Source organism: Bos indicus x Bos taurus, chromosome 10, assembly GCF_003369695.1.
Source record: "Bos indicus x Bos taurus breed Angus x Brahman F1 hybrid chromosome 10, Bos_hybrid_MaternalHap_v2.0, whole genome shotgun sequence".
Lineage (NCBI taxonomy): Eukaryota > Metazoa > Chordata > Mammalia > Artiodactyla > Bovidae > Bos > Bos indicus x Bos taurus.
Window position 1 is genome coordinate 46,857,850 of NC_040085.1, and position 17,324 is coordinate 46,875,173.

Sequence of the window (17,324 nt, forward strand, 5' to 3'; positions counted from 1 at the left end):
GTCATGCCGATATTTTCACACCTTGAAAATGATTTTCCCATTGTCTTATTCTCATTAGGGAAGTGTACTTAGCCTTCTCCTTGGCTTTGAAAAAATGCTTTAAAAGAAAATCAGAAAGCCTCTGATTTGAGGAACGACTGAGAAGTTTTCTTGATGTGTTCAGGAAAAATAGCCTCTTCCTGGAGAGGAGTGTCAGGACCTGTGACCTGTGCAGCCACAGGGGGCCCAGTGCCCATAAGGCCCCCATTCTTGGTTTAATACTCAGCTGTCACATTGACAAGCCTTGGCACATTAAGTTCAGTGGAAGAAGGACAAGTACTGCATGATGCCACTTATCCAAGGCATGTAGAAGAGTCAAATTCATTGACAGAAAATAGAATGGTGGCTGCCAGGGGCCGGAAGGACCGGTAATGAGGAGCTATTGTTTAAGGGAAATAGTTTCCATTTGGGAAGATGGAAAAGTTCTGAAGATGGATCGTGGTGGTGGTTTTACAACAGTGTGGATATACTTAACACCACCAAATTGTACATTCTGAAAGGGCTCACATGGCAACTGTTATGATATAGAGATGTTACCACAATAAAAACAGAATTCTGCTGCTGCTGCTGCTGTCTTGAAATGGTTAGTTTTTTAACGAGTCCCCTATTTTTGTTTTTTGTGTTGGGCCTCATGAATTATGTAGCCAGAACTGAGCAATGTTTCTGGACCTGAACGGATACAGGTGTCCTTGGATCAGCAGATACAGGTTCTGAGTCACTCTCTGGGACGAGGCCCAGGAGTCTGTATTTCTAACAAGCTTCCAGGTGCTGCCGATGCTGTGGTTTACGGACCACGCTTTGTAGCCAAGACAGACTGGTGAGATCTAGTGCAGGTCCGAGAAAAGTTTCGGGCGTAGTTCCTAAGCAACTGAGTCATTTTGAGGAGGGCATGACTTTCTTGGTCCTTTGGGTGGCCACAGGATACAATGAAGTTTGAGCAAAACCTTCTGCCACACAGCCCCCACGCCACACACACACACACATATACACACACACACACGTTAAGCAGCCAACTCACCAAGTCTGCTTGTCCTCTGGGGCTCCCTTTCTAGCTGGGTTAATGGCATCCCCATTACACTTCCAGCTCAAATTCAGTTCTTTTGTTGCCTCTGGTGAAACAGAACACTGGCCCCAGAGATAAGTCTTAAGGCAGGTTTGCCTTGGCTCCCTGCATCTTCCACAGGCTCCCAGCCCTCATAAGCCAGGCCTTCAGAAGCATCCAGGACCCGGGGCTTGGCTGGGACTAGGTGTCTCTCGTCCTGCTCTATCCCCTACTCCAGCTCTCAGGACATCGAAGCCACGTTCTGGTGTTTGGTTTCCCTAGACAATGGACTAAGGAGGGCATGACTTTCCATTGTCCATTATCTGTGCCCCTCAAACCCTGGGTCAGAGTTGGAATGGCAACTTCAGAGTTTCTTCCTACTTCAAGATTTCATGGCCCATTTGACATGTATGCCTGAGTCCCTTTGCTGTTCACCTGAAACCATCACAACATTGTTAATCAGCTACACTCCAATATGGGCTCCCCCGTGGCTCAGCAGTAAAGAATCCGCCTGCAGTGCAGGAGACCAGGTTTGATCCCTGGGTCAGGAAGATTCCCCGGGAGAAGGAAATGGCAACCCACTCCAGTATTCTGGCTTGGAGACTCCCACGGACTGAGGAGCTTGGAGGGCTATAGTCCACAGGATCAGAGTCAGACATGACTGAAGCAACTGAGCATGCACTCCAATATAAAATAAAAAGTAAAAAAAAAAAAAAAAAAGATTTCAAGAGTCATGGAAATTGAAAGCATTTGCATGCTAATATAATGGAGGGCATTGGTGTGGGGAGGGGGGGCTTGGGGCACTCAAGAAGTGATCCCTGCTGTTGAGACCACAAAGAACCCAGGCAGAGGTGAACTTACCAGTAGGCACGATGGTGAGATCCCTGGACAAAGGGACCTCCAGAGATGGAAGGGTCTCTGGCAGAACTAATTGGGGGGAGCCCCAGATGAGCCTAACCTGGGTTCCAGCATAAGTGCGTCTGATGAATCTGTGCAGCCCCTGGGACTCATACCATCTACCATTTGTGTGAGGAAGGAAGCAAGAAGTGTGTTTGGATGAAGGTGCCTGGGAGCAGAGATGGGAGAAGCAGGGAGTAAAAGAACAGTGTGGGAGCTGCTCAGGAACTAAGTCTGAGATTTCATGGGGGTCTCTGTGGGGCCCAGAGCACAGTTAGAGGGCGGCTGCCTCTGGGTTCAAACTCCATGTGCAGAGTAGTTTGGGGGATGTTGTTATTCTGCACAAGGGACTCTGGGCTGAGTGGCAATCAGGATGGGATTTAGTGTTCCTCCAAGGCCTGGTCAGCATCTGGAGACGTAAGCAGAGGGCTTTGCTTTGAAGGCGATGACACAGCTGCAAAAACGTCCCCCTCCCCCGTCTTTCTGTCTCCCACCGCCAGGAAAAATGTGGTCTGGTGAAGGGAGGCCAGAGAGGATTGCTGCCAGAGTGGGTAAAATTAAAAAGTGATCCTCCAGCTCGTTCTTATTTTACTAGCAGGAGAATTGATGGGCTCCGAACAGAGACCAGGAACTGTAATAATTAAGAGGAGCACCAGGCCTGGAATACACTAAGCAGCATTTTATCTCAGAAAATGGCATTTTAATTTGCATTTGGCTTTGGAATACAGGGAATTACCCTCTTTGGAAAAGATTAATCTTCCCCATAGTGTTCCTCTGTAGATGAACTTGACTCCTTGCGCATGCACCAGTCAGATGGGTGGGGTCAGGATTCTGGGGTGGGGGGCATGATGGGGGAAGCTGGTTGGAAGTTAGCATCTTTCCAGGAATGTTCTACCCAAGTACAGGATAGGTGCAGACTGGGTTCATGCCAGGTTCCCCTAGAAAAAAGAATCCTCTAGGAGGTTCTTCATAAACTCAATTCATGAATTTGGAGATATCACTGTTGAGTTACTGGACCAGAAATTCAGACTAGATCAGACCTTTTGGTTAAAAAGACAGATAATGTCTGGGCCGAGGCACCATGGACTAGGAAGGCCTAGGGGAGGGGGTGCTACTGGTCTTTATGATAGGCCTGGAATAAAGAATACTCACACATTTAGACTAAGAAGTACCAAATCCTTCCCATTTTAATTACGATTGTGCGGCCATCGAGAGGCAGTCTTCTCCAGGGCTGGCCACGTGGACACCCTCCCCCGGCACGGAAAGCCTGCTGCACCCTGAGGCAGTGTCCCCTCTAGGCCCGGATGCCGGCGGCCTCGGCAGCACTTGGCCTGTTGGCAACCATGCTTGCCATCACCGTGGCCCACAGCCCTCAAAAGCATCTTTCTTGTGACTTCTCAGACTGTCACCCTTCACACACGCATGTTCCGTAGCTCTGGCCACCATTTCTGTGTGGAAGGAGAGGTGGTGGTGGGTGTCGCGGGCTGAATGAACTGTGGCCCCATAAATCCCCATGTTGGGGTCCAGTCCCTCAGAATGTGACTGGAGCCTGGGCCGTTCAAGAGACGACGAAGCTAAAATGAGGTCATAGGGCCAGTCCTAATCCAAAGACTGGGCTCCCTCTACGGAGAGATGAGGACACAAGGGAAAATGAAAGGCCAGGTGAGAACACAGGGGCAGCCTGGCCGCCTACAGGCCGGGCAGCAGCGCCTCAGAAGACACCGCCCACGGTACCGGGCTGTCAGACTCTGAGCTTCAAGAGCTGCAGAAGGAGGCACTGCTGTGGTTGAGCCGCACGGCCTGCGTGCTTTGTTCTGGCAGCCCTGGCAAACTAACACAGTGGGAGAAATCATGAAATGGATACGGAAGAGGTTTCTGGAAACCCTGAGAGGACTCGTAGGAGGGGGTGGCCCGTGGGAAGAAGAAAGGCCACCTGGGCATGGAACTGGGAATCATCGGACACCTGAGGGCAGATGTGGGAACTGGAGGAGGGCCAGCCTGGAAGGCAAAGCCGGGATTCCAGGGCCATCAGTCGAGGGGAGGGGCTGGCAGGGGGACCTGCCTGCCCTCTGCACCCATCGCTGGGGGTTACCAGTGCCTATCCTAAAGGCTTGACACTATGGGGAATAGCTCTACTAAAGCTGACTTCTGGATACATGTTTTATTATGGGGGGGGGGGGGGTGGATTGTTATTTTTAAGTGGCCTTTTGATTTTATTTATTTTTATGTCTTGACAGTACCTCACCAGCATCCTGAGGTACTGTCCCTCCGTTCCAAAGGGGCCGGATTATAACTACCAGGAACACGAGGGAACAGCCAAAAGTACACGAGACCCATTTCCTAAGACATGATACACAAGCCAAAGTTCTGTTTGTTCTGTGACAATGTAAACATCACACATTTTTATTAAGAGAGAAAATAAAAAGCCAAGAATCCACATGAGGCCCTTTAAAGAGAATCCCATCACTGCCACGAATGAGGAATCTGGCCTTCCCCAGCATCAGAACCTGGATGGGCCCTTTTCGCTCTCAAAATAGTATTTGGAGTTATATTTTATGAGTGAGTTGGTATAAAGATGAAAATGTTAATATTTTATACCAAAATGTTTTCTTCAACCTAAAAGTTTATTTCTGCCTTCTGATTTTACAAGACATGGAAACATTCCCACAGGCTCTTGAGGTACGGAGGGCCTCTTGGGGGTTTCGTGGGTGAGTGGGCCCTGGTCCTGGCCTTGAGGCCACACAGGCTGGGGACAGAGCTTTGGTCCCTGGAAGGTGGAAAAGCTGACTCAGTTCTGAAGCGGGGCAGGGAGCCGGGCCAGAATAGGGGGTCATCATTGGCCCTGATGGCCTGTAGGGAAGGAGCGTCTGGGAGGCAAGAGGGCAGGGTCTGCTGGGATGGGACCCTGATGCTGTCTCACTGGTCCTCCTCACCCAGGGGTCTCAGGTCTCTCTTCTGCAGTGGCCAGGCTGGTTCGGAGCCTGGGGTCTTGCTGAAAGCTGGGTCAGGTGGCCTGGGGTGGGCCTTCCAGGCAGGAGGTGGGCAGGGTGCAGGCGACACCCCGGATTGGAGTCCGGCAGCCATAGCCCCCGTCTTACCCTGGTTCCTCCACAATCCCCACTAGCGTGCAGCCATGCAGATAACCCAGTTTCTTTTCGGCTAACTGTTGGCCATTGCTTGCTGCCCCGTGAGGTGAACCCAAGCAGCCCCTAATTGAACCTTCTGCTCAGTGGTCACAATAATTTGTAGCAGCAGGGGGAGCCCCAGTGCTGAAGTTAAAGGTTGGCTGGGCCAGGTGTGCTAGCCCCAGGCTGGGCTTGGGTGACCAGGGGGAGGGCAGGGACTCGGCAGGGACTCCAGGGAAACTGGTTGGGTAGGAAAAGCCTGAGGGCGGGGCAGCTGGACTACACCCCGGCACTAAGGCAGCCCTGACAGAGGCAGCTTAGGGCTAGAAAGAGCCCCGCGTGGGAAGGAGAATCCAGTTCGAAAAGTAAATCAAATACGAAGAATAACTCCTCAAACGCACCCCAACTCCACCTCTGAAAAGTCCTTTTTTTGTCTCATGATCTTCCTCCATGGAGGGCAAGGAGATCATCTGGGCTTTGGTCTAGGAATATACATGTTCAGGTTGTGAGTGACAAACTCCCCTCGAGGCCAGGAGCCCCTTCAATTGCATCTTTGTCTAAAAAGAAACATGGAGGAAATGGAAGGATACGATCGCCATTCAGAGAGCCTGTGGGGACCCTTTGAGAATGGGACAGGCCTGCCCCACCTCAAGGATCTTATTGTAATTAAAACAAACACGGCCCTTTCAGCAGCTGAGGACAAACAGGAGACTAGACCAGTCAGGGCAGATGAAGAGCAACCTAGGGAGCGCGTGCAGGAAGCACAGAGCAAAAACAGGCAGAACAGGGACAGCAGCCTTCACCATCCCGCACATGCTGGCAAGCTTCCAACAATGCCCTGGGTCTTCAACACATGCCAAGATTTCCTTATTTGCTTTGAAAGCACAGTAAGGAGTCCCACAGTTAGGCGGGATCACAGGAAGTGGGGTGACAGAGGAAGAGGAGGGGCTGAGTGCTTTGCTTCTACAGCCTGGGCCTAGTCCCCATCTCTCCACAATTTCCTCACGATTCACACAGATGAAATATGAAGCCCAGACAAGTCAGGAGACTCACTCAGGGTCACACAGCAAATTGGCAAAAAAAAAAACAAGCCAAAAAACCCGGACTGAAAGATTCAAGTAACAGGAATCCCAGTCCAGTGTTGTTTAGCTCCCATTGAGCCATTCAGCCGATGACTAATAACTGAGAGCTCACTATGTGTTAGGCTCTACTCTGGTCTCAGTCTCCTGAGTGGTTTCTCAGTTGTCTGGTTCTTACCATATTTTTGATTTCCCTGGTGGCTTAGACAATAAAGAATCCACTTATAATGCAGGTGACCCAGGTTCGAGTCTAGGGTCGGGGAGATCCCCTGGAGAAGGGCATGGCAACCCACTCCAGTATTCTTGCCTGGAGAATCCCATGGACGGAGGAACCATGGGTTGCAAAGAGTTGGACACGACTGAGTGACTAACACTTTCACTTACCACATTTTTATCATCTTTCACCACCATCTAATCCACACGCCAACCACATCTCTGGTTCTCTCTGACCAGCACCCTCTTGGCCAACAGGGCTGTATCTTCAGTGGCTCTGGGCATCCTGTCTCTGGACCTCCCCTCTCATTTGAGGGGCTCAAAGGAGGAGTAGAAAGCAGCCCAACACCATCCTGGCCCCAAACTGCCCCTTGGAGGGACCTTCACTGACCGTGTCTGGAGACCAATACTGACAGCTGCACAATGGGCCAAGTTAAATGACTCCTGCAAATAGTTTGATGTGTCTTTGGATCATTCCTGATCATAATATTTATCCTTAATGTGGGAGACCTGGATTCAATCCCTGCGTTGGGAAGATCCCCTGGAGAAGGGAAAGGCTACCCATGCCAGTATTCTGGCCTAGAGAATTCCATGGACTCTGTAGTCCATGGGGTCACAAGGAGTTGGACATGACTGAGCGACTTTCACTTTCAGTGCTTACCTTGTAGCTCAGTGGTAAAGAATCCACCTGCCAATGCAGGAGACTAGGGTTCAATCCCTGGATTGGGAAGATCCCCTGGAGTAGGAAATGGCCCAGTACTCTTGCCTGGGAAATCCTATGGACAGAGGAGCCTGGTGGGCTACAGTCCTTGGTGTTGCAAAAGAGTTGGACATGACTTAGCAACTAAACCCCACATTCCTCCCTGGTAGTCCAGTGATTAAAAATCCACCTTCCAATGCAGGGGACACTGGGTCAATCACTGGTCTGGGAAGATCCCACAGGCCGTGAGGCAACTAAACCCCTGTGCCACCACTACTGAAGTCTGAGAGCCCCAGAGCCTGTGCTCCACCACAAGCGAAGCCATTACAAGGAGGAGCCCACGCAGCACAGCTAGAGAGGAGCCCCTGCTCACTGCAACCAGAGAAAGCCTGCAGGCAGGAACAAAGACCAAGCACAACCAAAAAATAAATTAAAAAGTAACTTTTTTTTTTTTAGGATTCGAGAAAAGAGAGGATGCCTGCGATCTGGAATAAAGAGCTGTCTGTGGACCCCAGATATTTCTGGAGGACTCCCCATTAAGAGGATAAATAAAACACCCCTCCCCTATTCCAGGCCCTCCATTGTTTTGAGCTCCCTCATTTTATCTGACCCACTCAAGTATTCTTGCCTAGAGAATCCCATGGACAGAGGAGCCTGGTGGGCTGCTGTCCATGGGGTCGCACAGAATCAGACATGACTAAAGCGCCTTAGCATGCATGCATGCATTGGAGAAGGAAATGGCAACTCACTCCAGTATTCTTGCCTAGAGAATCCCGTGGACAGAGGAGCCTGGTGGGCTGCCATCTGTGGGGTCGCACAGAGTCGGACATGACTTAGCAGCAGCAGCAGCAGCATTTTATCTGACTTTGCTCACCCTCGATGGAGGAGCACTCACTCTTTCTAGACCCTGGGTTGGCAGTTCTCAGTGGCCATGTTCCTTTTCTCAGGGAATCAGCCAGCCAGTGCTTTTCACTAGGCACATTCAAAAATCCTCCCCCACACCATTCTCGCTTTCTATAGGCCTTTCAGTCTGGACAAAGTTGAGACATTAAACATTTTGAAAAATGAATCTATGTGGTAAAAAATAGTGTAACATATTTAATTAGTCTAAATAACTAAATCCTTTATTCAATGATTGAGAAAATTTTCTGGCCCCAATCCATATCCCCATCTACCTGACGCACTGCCACCAAACTCTAGACAAGGGACTAAGCCACGCGTCCTCGTTGCTCTAGAAAGGAGTGTGGGGGAGGGTGGGGGGGGGGGCGGAGATGGGATTTCTCCCTCCAGGAAAAGTAGGATCAGGTTGCCAGGCAGCAAATAGGAGCTGAGAGCCAGGAAAGGAAGGAGCCCAGTTGAAAACCCCACGGGGCCACTGGGTAAAGCCCACCACGAAGGGTTACCTGGTTGCAGGTTCCCGTGGCTCCTTCCACTGAGATATCCCCAAACTAGCTTAGAGACCAGCCTGTCACAGAGGGCTGCCCGGCATTAAGGGAAGACCCGAGAGTGTCTGCCGGGCCTGGGAACCCCTCCTCTGCCCAGGCCTGGAGAGAGAGGGTGGGACAAGAATTCCTGAGCCACAGAATCATGAGAAACACAATTTCACTTTTAACTGTGGGGTTGCCTGCGCCCCGAGTCACCTGATCCTAAAAGGACTGCCTTCCCTCCTCTCCCCTGAGTCTCACTGAGTACCTAGGGAGGGGAGCTGGCCCAGAGCCCTGCCTCCTTGGGCTGCCCCCCATTTTTTATAACCAGTGGAGGGGCTGGGGTGTAAATTCCAGACATCCCCATCTCCCCTCAAATCCTCAGTCTTTCCTGTCCATACACATCCCAAAGCCAGGACAGCGCAGGGGCCTCTAGTTACGCTGAATGAAGTCTTGGCGCCTGATCCCACCAGGGAGATGCACTGTGGGAGCCTTGACTGGGCCGTCTCTCAGACGCCCGCCTCCAGGATGTGATGGCCCTTCCCCTCTGTCCACCCACAATGGTCCTGGATGATTGGCCCAGCTCTGGTCGGATACAAAGAGGAGGACACACGGGGAGAAGAGGAGGCAGGCAGGGAAGAGAGTCAGGAAGGAGAAGGGGCAGGGTGCCTATAACCAGGCTAGCTGCGGAATCATTGAGTCAGCCCAGTGGGCAGAGGTCCCAGGACTCCCAGCCCTGCATAGGCAGAGTAGGAGGCAGGGGTTACCTCCACACACACCTCGCACTGCCCTGTGCCATCTGCATGTTGTAGAGGATATGACTTGAACTAGGAGTAAAGTACTGCACTGTGCATTTTCCAGACTCCATGTGGACTTAGCTGGCTAACACAGTAATATTGTTTAACCTGGAATCCTTTCATCCACTAGAAAGAACTCCTACCCATGAAGTTGGAAGGTGTGAACATTTCTCGAACTTGGTGTTAACCTATCTGACACCCCAACTAGACTGGAGCTCCCCCCAAGGATAGGGTGATCCCGGCCAGTGCCATGTGGAACAAAGGAACTGCCCAGCTGACCCCCGCCTGATTCCCTGACCCACGGAGTTGTAAGAAATTAAAAAAAAAATTATTTGTAACTGAAAAATTATTTGAATGGGGGAATGGGAATGAGGTTTGCCCAGGAAACCTAATTTATTTCCAAGAGGACCCAAGGTCAATGGCTGGACTGAGCTTTTAACTTCCTGCCGGCTCAATGGCACGTCTGACTCCTCAATCATGGGTCAATCCGAATGTATTAAGTTAGAATTCAGCTCAGCTTAGCAAGTTTAAGAGACGCCGCAATATAGGGAATGGGCCTATGCTCTAAGCCCCCGTCATGTGAGGCCCACAGCCCCCTAGCAGCCAGCATTTGCTGCCGCTGCTGCTATTACTTTGTCACTGTGGGCAGTCCTCCCTGACGTGCTCTCTTGTCTGAGTTAACTGTTCCCTTCTCAGATTCCAGAGCCCTGGGTCCACACCCTGGCGGGCCCTTACTATCTTATTGTTTCTCATTAATGGCTCAGCCTCTCCTGCGGGTCTGCATCATGGTCATCTCTGTGCTTCCCTCAGCATCAAGGGCAGGACCTGGCGCTTCAGGAGACCCTGAATTTTGTGGGGAGAACGGGAGGGAGGAGCAGGGAGTCCCATCAACTCAGCTTCAGTCCCAACCGGCATGGAACTAGAGCTACGAGAACCTGAAAGGCACTTTTGTAACTTTACCGTTTTCTTATGAAGAATGTCAAATGTACACAAAAGTAGGGGAGAATAAAATAAGAAGCTGTCATCTGATTTCAAAAATTATCAATATTCTGACATTTTTATTTGATCTGCCCTGTACTTATTTTGTTGTTGTTGTTAAAATATCTTAAAACCCAGATATCATTTCACCCAAAAACACTTCAAAATGTGAGATCAAGAACATAGCATCACTGGGGACTTCCCTAGGGTCCAGTGGTTAAGATCTACCTTCCAATGCTGGGACGTGGGTTTGATCTCTGGCCAGTGAACTAAGATCCCACATGCTGCCACTCACTACAACTAAAGCAAGCCCTCACGGCACAAGAAGACCCAGCAAAGAAAAAATTAAAAAAAAAAAAAAAGTAGCATCACTGAACTTGGGGCTTAAATGAACCTCAAAAGTCATCCTGTGTTCTAACAAGCCAGCCAGAGCTGGCAGGCTGTGCAGTAGGTACCTGGCCCCTACTGGGTACCCAGGAGGGGCCCAGGAGGATGTAGGGTACTTAGTGGAGACAATAATCAGCTCTCTTCTAGAGTTCTGGGGAAGGTCCCCTGGGGTGACAGATTTAGTTCTTGTGCTCATCAGAGTTCATCCAAAGGAGGCTTTTCCCTTTCTCCAGCTTCCTTCCTCAACACTGTGCCCTTGTGACTTAAGGGTTACTGTTCCATCTTATAGGCAGTTAATGCTTAGCAAGGCTGAATGACTTGCTCAGGTTACCCAGTCAGTGGAGGCAGAGGCAGGATTCACCCAGTTCAGCTGAATCCCAGAGCTACACCAGCTAGGCAGGCCCCCGTCCTCAGTTTATCTTCAAGAAAGAACCCTTTGTGAGCACCCTTTGGTAAACAGCGGAGGTCAGGCTCCTGTGTTTCTCTTGGTTGGTGGTAAACATTGCTTTTGAAAAGGTAGTTTTGGGGGAGGTTTTAGGAAGTGTGTTAACTGAGTGGGAGAAAGTCTTAGTGGGGAGGAGGCTTCAAAGCGATCCTCAAACACACACTATAGAGAGCTCTCCTCCTCTACACCCAAGTCTCTGCTCCCAAGTCTCTGCTCTGCCCTGCCCACGCTGCCCATGGGCCTCATTCCCCATTGTGTCTCCTGGCCTTTGATGTCGGATAAACCCAATTCATCTCTTTCATATCACTACAAAGGAGCGTCCTAATTGCTTTGTTTAGACAGTCTCTTTTCCAAATATTAAATATTTGGTCTTCTCAGGCCGCCCCCACCCAAGCTTTTAACATCATTGAGCTTGTTGCAAAATCCACTTTTCCTCAAACTGGTTGGCAGAGTCATCTCTCCCCATTACCAGCCTCCCTGAGCAGATCTGGACACGTTACCCCAACACATTCTTTCCCCCATGCCAGCTGCTCCGGGACACGACCCTTCCTTGAGGAAGGGTCATTGCAGGACGCTTCTTAGTCCTGTGGGGACCTCAGGGAAAACGGGGCTGCTCCGGTCCTCTGAGGGCTTGGGGTGCCTGTCTTCCCCAGGCAGGCACGTGGGGGAACTCTGCCCCCAATGGTGGCAGGCCCAGAGCCTAGAACCAGCGCCATCTGTCAGTTGGTGGGAGCATGGAGGGGTTGGGGTGGGGTGGGGGATGCAGACATATCCAATTTCCAGACCACGAACTATTTTGAGTGGCCTGTGTCTCTCCAGATACATCCGCCTAGGGGTACAGTTGCCTCTCTTCCTCCTTCAGGACCACATTAATCCTGGAGCACCCCACCCCGACCTTGCCAACCCCCCCACCCTTTCTTTAGGTAGGATGCTGACTCCATTGCTTCCTTCTCCACAGCTGTCAGTGTTCTCCCCTCTAATGCACCTTTTCTGATCCCGTGACCCTTAAGCCCCCAGTGTCACGGGCACCACCTGTGCTAGGCTCCACTGTCCATTGTCACCCTGTCCTACTGTTTCCAAGGCCCCCGCAGGGACTTTGCAGCTTGGGGCTGCTCTCTCTGGATGTCCCTCCTGTCTTCTCAGGGACCTCATTGCTCCGGATAAGCAGAAAACACACTCCGTTCCTGCCAGTGTGGGGATCAGGGAAGCTTTTGGAAGGGACACTCGGGCGGAATCTTTCCTCCCTCACTCCCTTTCCCCCTCTTCCTCTCTTCCTCCTCTCTTTCAACTTAAGAAAAATGTCAAACATCTCTACAAAATAAAGAGCATAACGAACCCCTGTGTATCTGTCACCCAGTTTTAACAATTACAACTCACAGCCAATCTTGTTTCAACTAAACCCTCTCATCCCATCCCACCCCCACTGCCTACCTTATAGTTAAGCTTATTCCAGACACCTCATCATTCCCTCTGTAAACATTGCAGTATATGTATCTCTGATGACTCATTAGAAAAGACCCTGATGCTGGGAAAGACTGAAGGCAGGAGGAGAAGGGGACGACACAGGATGAGATGGTTGGATGGCATCACTGACTAAATGAACATGAGTTTGAGCAAGCTCCAGGAGATAGTAAAGGACAGGGGGGCCTGGTGTGCTGCAGTCCATGGGGTCACAAAGAGTCGGACACGACTTAGTGACTGAATAACAACCTATGCATCTCTAAAAGACAAGGACTTTTAGAAAAACAATCACATCTAAAAATATAAACAACTATTTTCTTAACAGTTACACCATTTTCTGATTTGCTGTTCCCTTGGTTTGCTTTTGTTAGGTGGGTTAGAAAGTGCCTACTTGCATCATGCACATGCACCTCTGAATCCCTCAGTTAATTCTCATAACCATCCCACGAGCTAGTATTATAAATTACCCTCATTTTATAGAAGAGGAAACTGAAGCTCTGAGGGGTTAAGTTTTGATAGGGCAAATCCCACGGCTATTCAGTGAAGTCCCTCCTTCTTCCCATTACCCTCCCTACCCTCATTAGTCCTGGCTGGAAAGTTCTAGAAAATGCTAGTAGGGCTTTCTCTGGTGGTCCAGTGGTTAGGGCTTCCCTTGTGGCTCATACGGTAAAGAATCCGCCTGCAATGTGGGAGACCTGGGTTTGATTCCTGGGCTGGGAGGACTCCCTGGAGGAAGGTTTGGTAACCCATTCCAGTATTGTAGCCTGGAGAACTTCCACGGACAGAGAAGCCTGGCCGGCTACAGCCCATGGGGTTGCAGAGTCGGAAAGAACGGAGCAACTAAGTACTGATATACCAGTGGTTAGGACTCCGAGCTTACCCTCCTGCTCTCTGCCCAGGCACCCCTTCCCAATATAGTCTCTTGCTTTGTCAGCACGTGTGTCTTCTCAGACGACTCACTTCTGAGAGTTAGAGCCCACTCTCGGGCCCTGGAAGGGGTCCCCCTTCCTGTAACAATAGAACAAGATGCTCCTCCTTCACTGTTGCACGAAATGGTTCCTTTCACTATTTCTACTTGGGTCTCAGGGTGATTTCCATCTCCCTAGTCAACCTTTCTCTTCCAGCCCAATGGAGCTGTTCTCCCCTGCAGCATCCTCAGCTCCTGAAGGCTGAGCAAGCCTAGGGCAGTTATTTCAAAGCGTCCGGTTTGATCGCGCCTTCCTTCTACTTCGTGTGTAGTTAGGCAGGGAGCAAAGCAAAGAAACTAAACACACAGTTTCATATGCGATCCTTGCAGGAAGACACCCGCTCCTCAGCACTGTTTGTGCTCTTCGGCGGGCTGGGAGTGGGCAGGAGGCACTTGGTGCTGGGACGTGTTTACCTGTTTCTTCCTTGGTTTCCTGCTCCTCCCCCTCCAGCTCTGGACAGAATAGTTCCTTTGTGCTTTCTTTCCTTTCTTCTTGTGCCTAATTAGGGATTATGCTAGGGAATCAGGCTAATTAATCTCTGCCAGTCTGGGGTGAGATCAAGCTCCTCGCACTATCAGGGTTGATCAATACCTCCCTGCCTGAGAAAGAGTCTGAAAAACAACCCAGCTCCTTTCAGCGCAGGCTTTAATGAGGGCGAGGCGGGATGGCCTGGGGGTGCCCTGGAGTGAGTGGGTCTGGTGGTTTAGCCCCACAGGACAGAGGTGTCAGCAGGAGAGGCTCCAGGGGCTGCAGCTTGAGTGTGGGGCGGCCCCACAGGAGGACCTCCCAGTGCCCACAGCCCTGCAAGGGAGGGGCCAGAGCTTCTCCACTGCGCTGCTTTGGAACACCATCCAGCTTCCCTAGCTGCAAGGGTGGCCACTGGGAGTACTCAGACAGAGACTGTATGTATTTCAGGACAAGGTGATCCCTCCAGCTTGCAGACCAGACATCCTGTCCTGGACCAGCTCCCAACCTGGGCTACCACCTCAGTCCAACGAGGAAAACCAAGGCTTGTAAGACAGGGCTGAAGAGGGCCAGAGCAATGAGACAAAGCAAAGAATCTCAGAGGGCTGCACGGGACAGAGGAAGAAAGGCCTCACCGTGGGAGGGAGGCGCTTCTAAAGAACTCTTGCTCTCTGGGGGTCCTCATGGCCTAGGCATATTAGATCTTCAGAGGCACACTGGTGGCCCTCGCCTCCAGAGGGGAAGACATGGCTGTATGTCTTCCCGAGACTATTAAGAGGCCAAAGACAAAAGTATTAAACGAGAGAGACTGGAATTGAAGGAACTGAGGATGTCAGGTCTTCGGAAGGTCTTTAAGTCCTTTCCATCATATTCTTTGCTCAGCCACTCAGTTTGTGTCTGAGTCTTCAGACACAAGCCCGAGGACTGTAGCCTGCTAGGCTCCTCTGTACATGGGATTTTACAGGCAAGAATTCCAAATACATTAAATGAGCTCAAATCCAACATTAAATATTTGTTTGCTATAAAAATTTGAAATGATTTTTGTAATTGTTTTTAAAATTAATTTCATTTTTGCAGTTTTTTAAACTTTCAGCTTATTTTTAATCTTTCAGAACTTTTTCAGGTTGCATTTTCACAGGCTTTAACAGGCTTGGAGACCTTGGTCATTGTGCCTGCAGTGCCCAAGGATAAAAACGGTCCAGAGCCTGAGAGACCACACAGCCAGGCACCCTGTCCAGGGGGGCACCCGCTGTCAGGAGTGAGAAAGGAGAACCTGGGAGCATACAGCGGTGCTGCACATCAGCTCTAGATTAGCAGTCTAGACCAAAGGCAACAGAAAGGCCTTTTAAGGGTGTCTTTTCGAATGACTGGTTAAAGAAGGAAAGAAAAAGAAGACAAGAAATTTCCACGTACACGAACATGCCCCAAGTACAGAGCAGAGATAAACACCTTAAAACAATGAGGACCTTATGGCCTTCCAAACCCAGGTGGTCATAAAGACCCCGTGGACCATTCACTGACCCAGAAGGCAGAGACCATCACAGTGTCCAGTGAAGAACAGCAGATTAACACAGCAACTTCAGGGACTCAGACCCAGATTATACCAGTCCACATCATGGCCCATGGAGACAGAGGAGTGGGATTATTCTTCTTGATGACACATGTAGGTTTCTTTGACTGCATAATGCCAGGGGAGAAAGAACTGCGGTTTTGGAAATTCTGATCAGGCTGTTGAGGTCAGCTGTGGTCCCAATGACTGCAGAAGACCCTCTCGTTTTGTTCTGCCATTTCGGTAGGAAGTAGTAGGGAAGTCTTGTGGAAGCTATGGAGGTTCACCTCTGAGATCTCCCTTTAAGGGGTAACCTGTCAGGGGAGGGCAGTTAGCTGTCAGCCTCCAGGTGCAGCGCCTTTGGAATGTTCAAACCGAGGCCTGTCTCCCCAGGTTACGCCCAGATGACTGCTCAACTCAGGGACCCTGGCACCATACCACTTCAGTCCAACACAAAACTCAATGGGCAATCTTCCTGGCCCTCAGGACTGCCCAGGACTTTCCCTAGAGCTACAGAATCATGGTTTTCTCTACCTAATCCTCCTTCCTCTCTCCTTTCACAGATGTCAGACCCACATTATGGTCTGAAGCCCATCCTTATTACTCCTGATTCTCTCCCCACAGGTACTACTTCCAATAAACCCCCGCACTTCTAATTCCATCTTGGTATCTCCTTCCTGAAGACCCAAAGTGACATAGCTGTCAGCCCATGAAGTGTGACCGGGCAAAGCTTAATGACTCATTCTTTCAAATTGTGAAGTTTTTTTTTTTCAATAAAATGTACCCATTGGAGGGCATGGAATATAAATGTTTCATTGAATTGCCCTCAAAGAATACAGACTCCTGCAAAGATGGGCTGACATCACCTTGCAGTTGATTTTACCATTTATATTTCTTCACAAGATGGTTGGAGAAGAATCTTCCTGGGAGCTGGTTACAAGGAAAGCTACTATTTATTTTAAAAATATTTATCATTTATTGAGTACTTATGTGACAGGAACCATGGTAAGAGCTTTCCATACATTGTTTCATTCAATACTTACACAATTCTAATAGGATCTCTGTTTTTCAGATAAGGAAATGGAGCTAATTAGATGTTGAGCTCAGACTGAATTGAAGACTGATGGCAAAGCTAAATACTCTTTAACCTTCAACACGCATACACACATGTGCACACACACACACACACGTGATGTACATTTAAATTTTTTGAGTTTCCGTGGAAGAAAAAGTAAATGAACTAGAAGAGAGAAAAATAAAGAAAAAATGCAGTAGAGGAAAGAAAGTGAAGCTACTGAATAGAACTGGCCTAAAGATCTATCAAGACAAAGAACAGAAAGGCAAGGAGACTTTACAGGACACATTTTAAGTATCTTGGTCTGTTACTAGCTATGTGCTCTTGGAGACATACAACACCTCTGGGCCTCAGTTTTTAGAAATCTATTAACGAGGAACTGACGAGACAGTCTGGAGATTTAATTTCAGCTCTGACATTCCATATTTTATTCTGAGATGGAGCTTTTTATATTATCAATTTGTATAAAGAGAAATCAGACTAAAATGTTTCTTTTCATTAACTCCCACAGGTGAAATAATCCATTGGGTCTACAATGTGAACAGCAGATTTTGTAATTCACCAAGAAAAGCAACTTGGCAGGATTCCAAGAGGGTGTGAGGATGACCCAGGTGTCTCACATATAGACCCTACAAATGTTTGTCCAAAAAAGTTTATCCATTGTTTCTTTTAGGCTCTTG

At 49.5% G+C, this 17,324-nt stretch overlaps 1 long non-coding RNA gene across 1 annotated transcript; it reads left to right on the plus strand.

Annotated features, from left to right (window-relative positions):
- The first annotated feature begins 4,422 nt into the window (after positions 1–4,422).
- Positions 4,423–7,671, plus strand: LOC113899515. Its single transcript, XR_003512922.1, has 2 exons — positions 4,423–4,657; positions 7,552–7,671. It is a non-coding gene; the product is annotated as an uncharacterized LOC113899515 (long non-coding RNA).
- Positions 7,672–17,324: the final 9,653 nt, after the last annotated feature.